Genomic DNA, 11,852 nt, shown 5'->3' with positions numbered 1-11,852 from the left:
TCTTTTCTTTTGATTTAAGCCATCTACGGCACTCTCAATGTCCAATGCGGATGCCAAAAGCGTAGGCTAGCTAGCTCTAGATCTTGTATCTGGTCAAGCAGATCTTTACATAAATAAATAAAAACGACTTTTTCACCTTCTGCTTCAGTTGCTTCAGTTAAATTTAAAGCCTGAAGTGTTGTGAGCATCCACCGATAATACCAATGAAATAAGAGCTAATCCATTTACCATGGAGAATCGCACAAATTTACCACGTACTAGAACATGTGGAGATTTTATGAATTAGCACAAATTTACCACGTACTAGAACGCGCGGAGAATAAGTAACTGAAGAAGCCGTGAGATGTGATGGAAAAAAATGAAGATAACTTTCTCTATTCCGTGTTCTCTTTTCTTTGTGAGTATCTGACACAAGATTTGTTGTGTTTCTAGAGAGAGGGTTTTGAAGGTATTAGCCAACTTGGTGAATACCCAAGAAACTACTTCAAGATCACCAACCATAAGGCATCAACTAGATAATCAAAGACAGACAAGTTAAGTGCATTTTCCCCTATGGCACCATCGTATAACCTCCACTAACACGGGGTTAGTCAATTGAGAATTGTAAACATATTGAGAAAGTTTTTATATAAGAGATTTTGAGAAACTCTCTGTGAGTTTATTGATCTTGGAGGATGCTCTGAGTGATTTTCAAGAAATCTCAGAAAATTATAGAGAGAAAATATACGGAAGTTCCACCTTACATACATCAAACGAGAAATATTTTCTTATGCAACAATCATTTTATAAACTAAAATATAGTTTTTTATGAAAAGCTACAAGTTTATACTAGGATATGACTCGTGTCGTAACGGCACGGGGCTATCAGTTGTTTTTGTGTTGGTTAGATATTTTTTTTCTTGTGAGACTACCAAGAGCTGAGGGTGGGAACTCTGGGGGAGCTGTAATATTTCTCAAACTGAATTCGAAGCTTTGATCAATACTATTAACATCAACCGGATCGGTTTCTTGTTAAATGGCGATTAGGATGTCCACATGAATGTACACTGGCATATATACAGCAGAATGTGTTTTTTTGGTGATTAAGATATCCAATGTAAGTGTGTACACTGGGATCTGCGCACGTTTTCATTTATGCTAATTGAGATAACCATCCATTCATAGGTGTTGAAAATAATACCAAGAAACTTGAAAACCTAATGTCCCAAGAGGGAACATGATCGAATTTTAGATAGTGGTAAATAGAGTTGTCGTTCACTCGAACTTGATGAAATTGAATTTTAGATTTAAATTATAAAACTATCAAATATATACAACATAATAACAATGCTTCGAGAGGTACTAGGACTAGGATTCCACCAAACATTCAAATTCATGTGATTCACCTATTTATTCTAAACCATTAGAGCTCATTCAATAAGAATTTTGACTCTATTTCTTTGCCTAAGATAGATTCTTAAAATATTAATTGTAAATCTTAAGCATGGCATATCAAAAGAATTAATCTTAAGCATAAATCATCAAACGAAATGACAATTAATTAAGAAAAATCTTTTTCTAATTTTAATTTAATGCAAATAGTCATATAAATAATTAAATAAATTTACCACATGACGAATTTTGGTTTCCTCCGTCGTCCCAGAGAAAGGTTTAGCTCCACATAGTGAAAAACACGCTCAAAATATATTTTTACAGCTCAAATGGTGTTTACAAAGAAGAAAAGGGAGGAAAATAATATAAACCAGAAGTTTGCAACGCTTAACGGTCGTTACAACTCACTGTTACAACTGTTGCGAAGAACTATTGTTATATGATGTCGCAGAAGAGCTGTCTTTTGTGGGATGAATATGTGACGGTCAAGAACGACAGTTCTTATTGGTTTATTGTTCTTCAGCTTCTCCTTTTGTGTAGCAGCAGAGAAATCTGCTCTGCAACTTCTTATTCTTCTTTGTAGCCTCTCCCTGATGTATTTTCAAATGGTTGTAGAGATAGTGGTAAACAGGGTCTTTTCAGACTTGTGAAGAAAACAGTTTTTAGATTTAAATTTAAACAGGCAAATAAAAAGAGTTGTTCAAAGTTATAGAGAAAAACACCAAGACTAGGATTCCACCAATGACCATTTTAATAGTAAACTCTAAATAGTTCTTATGCAATTTTATCTTTAAAATCAATTCTAATATTTGCCTCAAATAAGTTTTTGAAGTAATAATTGTAATTAAAAAGTATAAAACATTAAAAGTTACTAAAACCCAGCATGCTTCATCAAGTCAATTCACAATTACTCAATAAAAACTATTAATTCAATTTTAATTCGTGCAAATAATCAAATAATAATATTGCAAATAAATGTAAAAAATTAGAATTATACCAATAAATTTTGTGCCAATGGCTTCCTCCGTCGTCTCGGCTAATGGGTTTAGCTCCTCATCCCAAAAACACACTCACAAGATAAATTCATGGCTAAAATAGGTGTTTTTATTGATGATTATATGATGAAATAGGAATTAGCAACGCTGCAGAAGTGTTACAGCGTCACTGTTACAAATGGTGTAAGTGCTGAGAAGAAACGATAGAACTAAAGTGCTGTAAATAGCGACACAGGGTGTAAGCTGCTGGAAAGAACGATACAAGCCTTGTGCTGTAAACAGCGACACAGCGTGTTCTGGTTTCAAGACTGATGAAGAACGACTACCTTAGCAGGTCTGTTCTTCCTCTTCTTCTTCCTCCTTGAACAGCAGCAGCAGCAGCAGCAACAATCAATGGTATCTTCCTCGTTTCGGCTCTGAACTCTCTCCTATTTGTCTCTAAACTTTTCTAACCCCTCTTATGACTCGAACCAACACTTATATAGCTACCAAACCCCCAAATATCTCGAGTGAATCCGACTTCTTCTTTTTCTCTCTTCTCTGCGCTGTTGAGAAAATATCTCTCTCTGATCTCCCTGTACGCGTTTGTTAGCTATATATTTTCCACCAAACTCTTATCAAGACTAGAACAGGACCAAGTAAAAGTCTAACTAGCGTGAAACTCTCCCTGAATCCTTTACCCATTCTCTGTACATATCGGGAAGATACGTATCTCTGTACCAACTCTGTTTATCCAGCCCGGATTATCCAGCCCATTTCGATTGATAAAAACGCATGTACCAACTCTGTTTAGTCCATTAACATCCAGCCCAAACGAATTTGGTGATCGAATCTGTCCCAAAGGGCCCCAAAATTCCAACCCTGTTTGCTGTTCGTGAAGCATTTCATTTCCCGCCAAAATTTTCTTTTGAATTTGAGAAGATGACCTCCCCTTATCTGTGGCTGGTCTCCCTTTAGCAGCTGCCTGGATATAGGTCACCCCTTAGTAATTAGGTTACCCCTTATCCAAAGTGAGAGTCCGTATAGTAATTTTCTCCCACGAGCGCAAAAACCACTTTTTTAGCCAATTTCGCCGCAAAAGCTTATTTCTCCAGAAATACCTACAGGGACATAAAAAGCCATAATAAGTACAAAAAATGGGTACTAACACAATATACAATTGAGCTATATTAGACACATAAATGCGTCTATCAAATACCCCCAAACTTATTATTTGCTAGTCCCGAGCAAATCAAAACTACAAAATAAAATCCTAACTCACTGTCGCAGGCATCGTCGATTGCATTTAGCGTATGCAATAAGCCTTTAAACCCCTAGGTGGCCCTAGTGGCCGAGTTATAGTCTCGGGATGGCTTACCAGAGATATACCCACAAAACCTGTACTCCAGACCTTAGCTATCTACGCAGAACCTTGGAAGGCACTAAAGAATCTCCTTGGTTGGCATACTTATTGACTACAGGAAGAAGTACCCTGATGCGAAATTCCAATTGGTGTACACGAGTTTGCACTCAAGCATACTAAAATTCATATAAAGTGATAGAGCTCTACTCAGATAGTTGCACTATGGACATCATATTCGGAGTCAAAACTAATCACATGGATAGATCAAGAAGATGGATATAGAAAAACATGTATGGTTTTGATGTTTACTAAGCGAACGGCGTTTCCCATATCTGTCTGAAGGCCTCCGCCAAAATGAACCTATCCTAATGGATTGAGATACTAGTCTGACTAATATCAACACACTGGCATATACAAGGGTACCAGTGGTCGATAATCTAACTCTAGGTCAACACAACTGGCATATACAAGGGTACCAGTGGTCGACTTTATTGAATTTATTCCTTTTGGTCAAATGGTCTGGTCTCAATTTTTTTTTTTTTTTTGTGGTAACTACCATTTTTTTTTCATCTTTTTTTTTTTTCATCTCTTTTTTTTTTCAACTTTTTTTTTTTTCATGGTATCTCAATCACTCTAATTCAACCTAGCATTGGTAACAACTTGAATCGTGGGCCCCACCTATCACTTAGAGAAACATAGTTTAAAACAAATAAAATAAAAATAGAAGTGAAAAGGACTCAACGAGATATGGTGAAACTATCATGTTATTCTAACACCTGAGCTCTGTGCTTTTATGAATAGACTCTTTAGATGTTTCCATCTAATCAGATTGGTTCCTCAAACTCCTACAATCAAAATGCTTCCATCCACTTAGATTAGTTAGTGCAATCCTCAATAGGCATAAATTTCTAGGCTCTGGAGTTTTTATTATTGCAAAAAGGTGACAAAAAGTGTTTCTTCCCCACCCCCAAACTTAAATCTTACATTGTCCTCAATGTTAAAGATGAAATTAAAAGCATGAACAAGGAGAAACTATTACCACTGGAGGGAAAAGAATAAGGAAGGATATTACCGTATCACATGAACGCGGGTGCCTCCCAGTAAATGCTAAATTTATAGTCATTAGCTAGACATCAAATACCTCAAAAAGAATTTTCACCTTCCAAAGTCGTATACCAATAGTCGAAACAATTGTGGGTCCATAAGACCAAATAGAACTGCCACTAATAGGAGACAAATGGTCAAGATCAGAAAAATGAGCAGAAAGAGCACAACTTGATCTAAAGTTTCTCGCAAGACAACTGGATTTATCTGGAGTGCCCAATTGGGCTTCATATGAGTGTCTCGGCAAACAGATTCATCCGAAAAACGGGCCTTTAACATATGGATTTTTTCCTGGACTTTATCAGGCGGATCAGGTTGTGGAGTCTGAATACACTCAAGTGATACCTCAAATGCACTAGGATTGAGTCCCAAGTTAGGGACTTCTATTGTGGATAATTGACAATCTCTACCCCCAAATTTAGGGTAATCACTATTCTCCGTAAGACCTTTAACTATGGCTTGAATTTCCGGATCCGGAGAGTATTTAAAATACTCTAGAGCTTCTTCTAGTTCACTACCCCCAAACTTAGAGTTTTGGGTGTCTCTAGATAAACTAGTCACAATATTCCTAATTTCTAGACCATCCGGTTCCTGAAAAAGGTCAATTGCTTTCTCTGGTATAATCAGGTGGTTCATCCTCTAAATTCTTTTGAGGTATACTAGCTATAGGACTTATATGTTTCATATCCTCTATGGTCATCCCTAGAGTTTCCTTATTTTGTTGAAGCACGGTTACTGGCCTAATCTATGATCACTATCCAAATTGGAAGTTAGGCAAAATCTCAGATGGGCCTACAATGCATAATTGGGGTCCAACTTAGGAGGATCGTAGGCTCTTCGAAATAAGGGCTTAAGGTAGATTCGGTAGCTAGTAATGGTTCAAACCTAGATTTCCATCTATCGGTATCTAACATAGGAATAGAATCCAACAGAGCATTACTTGTTCAATGTTGCTATCATCGTCAAATCCATGCTAAAACGGGCTAGACAACTCTCTAATGGATCTTCTGATTCGGTGTTGGTACAGACTTCGGAACTAAGGTTCTTATCATGTTGACCTCTTCAATGCACGTGTCATCTAGCTCAGAATGTAGCTTATTGACATTAAAAATATTCAACTCAATCATATTACCAAAAGATAGATTCATAATACCATTCGACAGTTTACGATCGCATTAGACGTGGCTAAAACGGGCGACCTAAATCACTGGTATTTGGTTCTGGATCAGGGACAGGTTGGGTATCTAGGATAATAAAATCCACTGGATAAATAAACTTTTCAACCTCTATGAGAAACATCCTCTATCACACCAAGAGGAACTTTAACGGACCTATCAGCTAACTGAAGTGTTATCTGGGTAGGTTTCATCTCACCAAGTCCTAGCTTGAGGTACACATGGTATGGCATAAGTTCACACTGGCTCCTAAGTCAAGCAACGCTTTCTCAACACGGTACTTACCTATTGTACAAGCAATGGTAGGGGACCCTGGGTCTTTATACTTAGGAGTAGTGGTATTCTGAATAATAGAACTCACATGACTAGCTATGAAGGCTTCTTCTGGACACTGAGCTTACGCTTTCGCGTACACAAGTCCTTAAGGAACTTGGCATAAGAGGGAATCTGCCTAATTGCATCTAATAATGGAAGGTTGATATTAACCTGCTTAAAAACCTCCAATATATCATTAAAGTTGGACTCCCTCTTAGTCGGAACTAGCAGCTGGGGAAACGGGGCTCTGGGAACAAAGCCGGGCTTAACAGGACCATCATTGGTCTATTTGGAGACTCTATCAGTCTCCCTTCATTTTCTGGCTCAGCAGGGTGAACTACAGCATGTTCACTATCAGGCATGGCGACCTTGTTGTCAACTTTCTTTCCACTTCTTAGGGTTGTGACAGCATTCACATGATTGTACGATTCCTCCTTTGGGGTTAGGATCAGTATGACTAGGGACCTTCCTTTCTCTCTCATTGATAAACTTAGCTATTTGGCCGACTTGAAACTCTAATTTAGCAAAAGACTGGGGCACTATTCTAAAATTATGTTTGGTTTCCTCTTGAAAATTACCCTGGCTTTTACTAACATTTCCTGGCTTTGTGATAGCATCTCTTCCTTAATATACTAAGGGTTTCCTCTAAGCTAGCTATTATATCTCAGATGGGTTCTGGGCTGACCTGAAGAGTTCTTAGTATAACAAAAACCTGGGGGAGGCTGAGAATTACTAGACTGGACTGATTCTGGCCCTTAGACCAAGAGAAATTAGGATGGTTTCTCCAACCAGGGTTGTAGGTTTCTGAGTATGGGTCAAACTTCTGACGGTTCTCAAACCTAGAGTTGTTATAGACAGCATGGGCTTGTTCTTCACTAACTTGACCTTCCCAAAATGAATTTCGGGCTCTATTCCACAACTAGAGACTTGAGAGGCTCTATTAGGTTCAACAAGGGACCTATTTTTAGACTGAACCATTTCTAAAGCTTCTAACCTTCTGGACAAAGCAGCAAACTTAGCATCTGAAGCAAAACTCGTATCTACCATATTGGTGCTACTTCTATTGACCAAGAGTCTTTTAGGGGGTTCAACACAAGATTCCCACTGTTGGTATTTTTCAGCGATAGCTCCTAAGAAGGTAAAAGCATCATCAGCATTTTTACTAGTGAACTCACCAGCGCACATAGACTCAACCATGGCTTTGGTCGAATAGTCTAAACCATCATAAATAATCTGTACAAGTTTCATATTATCAAATCCATGGTGAGGACACTGAGATAGGAGATCATTGAATCGCTCTAAAAACCTATAAAGAGACTCTCCCTCTTGTTGCACACTAGCACTAATTTTCTGCCTAACAGCTGCAGTTTTATGCTTAGGGTAGAATTTCACATAGAAGGCAGCGATAAGTTCCTGCCATGTTTCTATGGATTCAGACGGTAGGTTGTTCAGCCAGGTCTTGGCTTTGTCTCTCAAAGAAAAGGGAAACATCTTAAGTTTCAAGACTTCATCGGTAAGGTCCTTTATCCTAATTGTCCCACAGATTTCCTCAAAGTCCCTAATATGAAAATAAGGGTTCTCATCATCTTTTCCTAAGAATATAGGGATCATCAGAAGAATACTAGGTTTTATCTCAAAATTAGCCGTAGTGGCTGGCAATTTAATGCATGAAGCTCGGTTGGTCCTAGTTGGGAACATGTAATCTTTCAAAGTTGCCATCGCTGGCACAACAGAAGTACTAGGGGTACTATCCTCACAAAGAGACAGATTCTCAAAACAGAAGTTTCCAAAAACAGGGCTCTCAAAAGAAGAATCTTCGAGCTCCCTGCTTAAATCAGAAGAACTACTAGGTTTTTCTCTAATCAATCGACCTAGAGTATCTCTTTTCCAAGCCCTATTAACAAAATCGGGCGTACACTAAAAAGAATTCAAAAAGAAATAAAAATCCTAACAAGAAGGTTCTAGCAATCACACAGCAGGCTGACTCGACTTTACCACAGCAAACCTAAAGATTTCTAGCAAACAACAAGCATGATGGCTCCACTTAGATTGTTTCTAGACCAGCTTCTAATCCTTCGAAAGGGAATTCGTTACAATTTAAGCAAACCCCTCTGGAATCAATCCGAGTTTAAGCAAGTTGAATCGAGGCGAGGGAAGCTCAGTGGAGCTTTGATACCCAAAACCTCACCGATCCAATGCGGCGCAGTCACGCATTCAACTCGCAGAAACCGTCAAGAACTTCGAGGTGTGCTTAAAAGAGTAACCAATATTTTTCGAATGATTGTCCTGTTAAGCTCGATACCCTATAGGTCTCTTTCTAGTCCAAATTTTAGGCTTAGGTTCGCTTTAGGTTTCGTTTTCCTAAGGCGGGCAAGAAGGGAGCGGTGATGAAATCCGAACCCTTATCTGATATGGTCCAGTCCTTGCCCTTTACTAGGAATTTAAAAACAGTCCATATTCAAGTCCTCAGCATATATTCACCTTAAGGAGTCCAGTAACCCGCTTGCAGGAGATTCGCGGGTGTTTAGAATTTTACTTCCCGTACCAGACGGGCGATGAACCCGAGGGGCCGAGGTGATATTGTAATCACCGTCCTTCCCTGCACACAATTTGTATTTAAGGGTACCCTTCCGTAGGGTAAAAAAAATTAATGTCCCAAAATTAATGTCCAAAGTCCATAAAAAAAATACAAAAGAAAAGAAAAGAAAGTCTAAAAAAAATTACAAAAATAAAAATGTCTCTCTTTTTTTTTTCTCTCTTTTTATCAAAAAAAATAAATAAAATTCTTCTTCTTTTGCTCCTTTTGTTTTGCCTTTTACTCCAAGTCTTTAAATGTCCACCAAAAACTTTGGCAAAAATTTCTTTCGCTCCAACTTCAAGAATCTGAAAGAAAAAGACAAAAAAAACAGAAACGTAAAGAAGAACAAATAAATCTAAAAAATGCTAACTAAACACAGGTCCCCGGCAGCGGCGCCAAAAATTTGATGTATTTTCAAATGGTTGTAGAGATAGTGGTAAACAGGGTCTTTTCAGACTTGTGAAGAAAACAGTTTTTAGATTTAAATTTAAACAGGCAAATAAAAAGAGTTGTTCAAAGTTATAGAGAAAAACACCAAGACTAGGATTCTACCAATGACCATTTTAATAGTAAACTCTAAATAGTTCTTATGCAATTTTATCTTTAAAATCAATTCTAATATTTGCCTCAAATAAGTTTTTGAAGTAATAATTGTAATTAAAAAGTATAAAACATCAAAAGTTACTAAAACCCAGCATGCTTCATCAAGTCAATTCACAATTACTCAATACAAACTATTAATTCAATTTTAATTCGTGCAAATAATCAAATAATAATATTGCAAATAAATGTAAAAATTAGAATTATACCAATAAATTTTGTGCCAATGGCTTCCTCCGTCGTCTCGGCTAATGGGTTTAGCTCCTCATCCCAAAAACACACTCACAAGATAAATTCATCGCTAAAATAGGTGTTTTTATTGATGATTATATGATGAAATAGGAATTAGCAACGCTGCAGAAGTGTTACAGCGTCACTGTTACAAATGGTATAAGTGCTGAGAAGAAACGATAGAACTAAAGTGCTGTAAATAGCGACACAGGGTGTAAGCGCTGGAAAGAACGATACAAGCCTTGTGCTGTAAACAGCGCCACAGCGTGTTCTGGTTTTAAGACTGATGAAGAACGACTGCCTTAGCAGGTCTGTTCTTCCTCTTCTTCTTCCTCCTTGAACAGCAGCAGCAGCAGCAACAATCAATGGTATCTTCCTCGTTTCGGCTCTGAACTCTCTCCTATTTGTCTCTAAACTTTTCTAACCCCTCTTATGACTCGAACCAACACTTATATAGCTACCAAACCCCCAAAAATCTCGAGTGAATCCGACTTCTTCTTTTTCTCTCTTCTCTGCGCTGTTGAGAAAATATCTCTTTCTGATCTCCCTGTACGCGTTTGTTAGCTATATATTTGCCACCAAACTCTTATCAAGACTAGAACAGGACCAAGTAAAAGTCTAACTAGCGTGAAACTCTCCCTGAATCCTTTACCCATTCTCTGTACATATCGGGAAGATACGTATCTCTGTACCAACTCTGTTTATCCAGCCCGGATTATCCAGCCCATTTCGATTGATAAAAACGCATGTACCAACTCTGTTTAGTCCATTAACATCCAGCCCAAACGAATTTGGTGATCGAATCTGTCCCAAAGGGCCCCAAAATTCCAACCCTGTTTGCTGTTCGTGAAGCATTTCATTTCCCGCCAAAATTTTCTTTTGAATTTGAGAAGATGACCTCCCCTTATCTGTGGCTGGTCTCCCTTTAGCAGCTGCCTGGATATAGGTCACTCCTTAGTAATTAGGTTACCCCTTATCCAAAGTGAGAGTCCGTATAGTAATTTTCTCCCACGAGCGCAAAAACCACTTTTTTAGCCAATTTCGCCGCAAAAGCTTATTTCTCCAGAAATACCTACAGGGACATAAAAAGCCATAATAAGTACAAAAAATGGGTACTAACACAATATACAATTGAGCTATATTAGACACATAAATGCGTCTATCACTCCCCACTCTCTATATCCTTCGAAGACATCTCAGCACCTTATTTATACTCGACAGACCCCTTGAATCTTCAAAATATCTTGTCATTAATTCATTATTCTTCACGAGTATCATTTCCTTCTTTATATTCTTCACGCGTCTGTTGTGTTTGAAACTTTCCAAAATCAATGAATACACGGCTCAGATGAGTTTACAAACGCTGCAGACACACGCCATCTCCCAAAATATCTCAACCAACTCGTGATAGAGGGAGAAAACCCGAGAACACCCCACCTCTGTTTTTCTCTCCACATAATTTCTGTTCCTTCTTTTAACGAAACAAAAGCTATAATATTTCCTTTTATATCGTAACAGGTCATTACCAATCCAATTCAGCCAAAAAAATCTCGCTGAAAATCTCCACAAATCTTCACAGATGAAAACCGGGTTTTCATTCCCCTGTTTAACTTCGAGTTCATGTTGTGGCCCTTTTTCTTCTATTCTAATGGACTTACCTGTCCTTTTAGAGTAAAACAGGCCTAAATCGATCCACTGGAGTGATTGAATCTCTCCAGAAATCTCTCGAATTACAAACAGCAACTTCGCAGGTGATGCAAATTCAAACCTGCACTTTCCCGCCCTTTTTAAGTGTTGAAGATGGATTGCCCCTATCCATTTATTGGCTGCGAATAGAAGAGGGTGTCTTGGGGTGCAAATAGCAGTTAGTGTGCCCCTTAGTAATTGAGTGCCCCTTATCCAAAGCAGGGGTCCGTTTAGCAAATGTCCTCCGAGATGCCACTAACAACTTTTCGAGCCGAATTTTCCAAAAATGTTTATTTGCCAAAAATACCTACAAACAGATTTATTAGTGATAAAATGAGTCCCAGCTAATGTATTTATGGGTGAAAAATGAAAATGCGTCTTGCTTTCGTGCTTATCAGAACACGTAGAAATTCAAGGTTTGAATAAAAGTAACTTGTAGATTGCATTCCAAATTA

Source organism: Papaver somniferum, chromosome 7 (genome assembly GCF_003573695.1).
Source record: "Papaver somniferum cultivar HN1 chromosome 7, ASM357369v1, whole genome shotgun sequence".
NCBI lineage: Eukaryota > Viridiplantae > Streptophyta > Magnoliopsida > Ranunculales > Papaveraceae > Papaver > Papaver somniferum.
The sequence above is the reverse complement of the archived record's forward strand: the minus strand, read 5'-3'. Positions refer to the sequence as shown.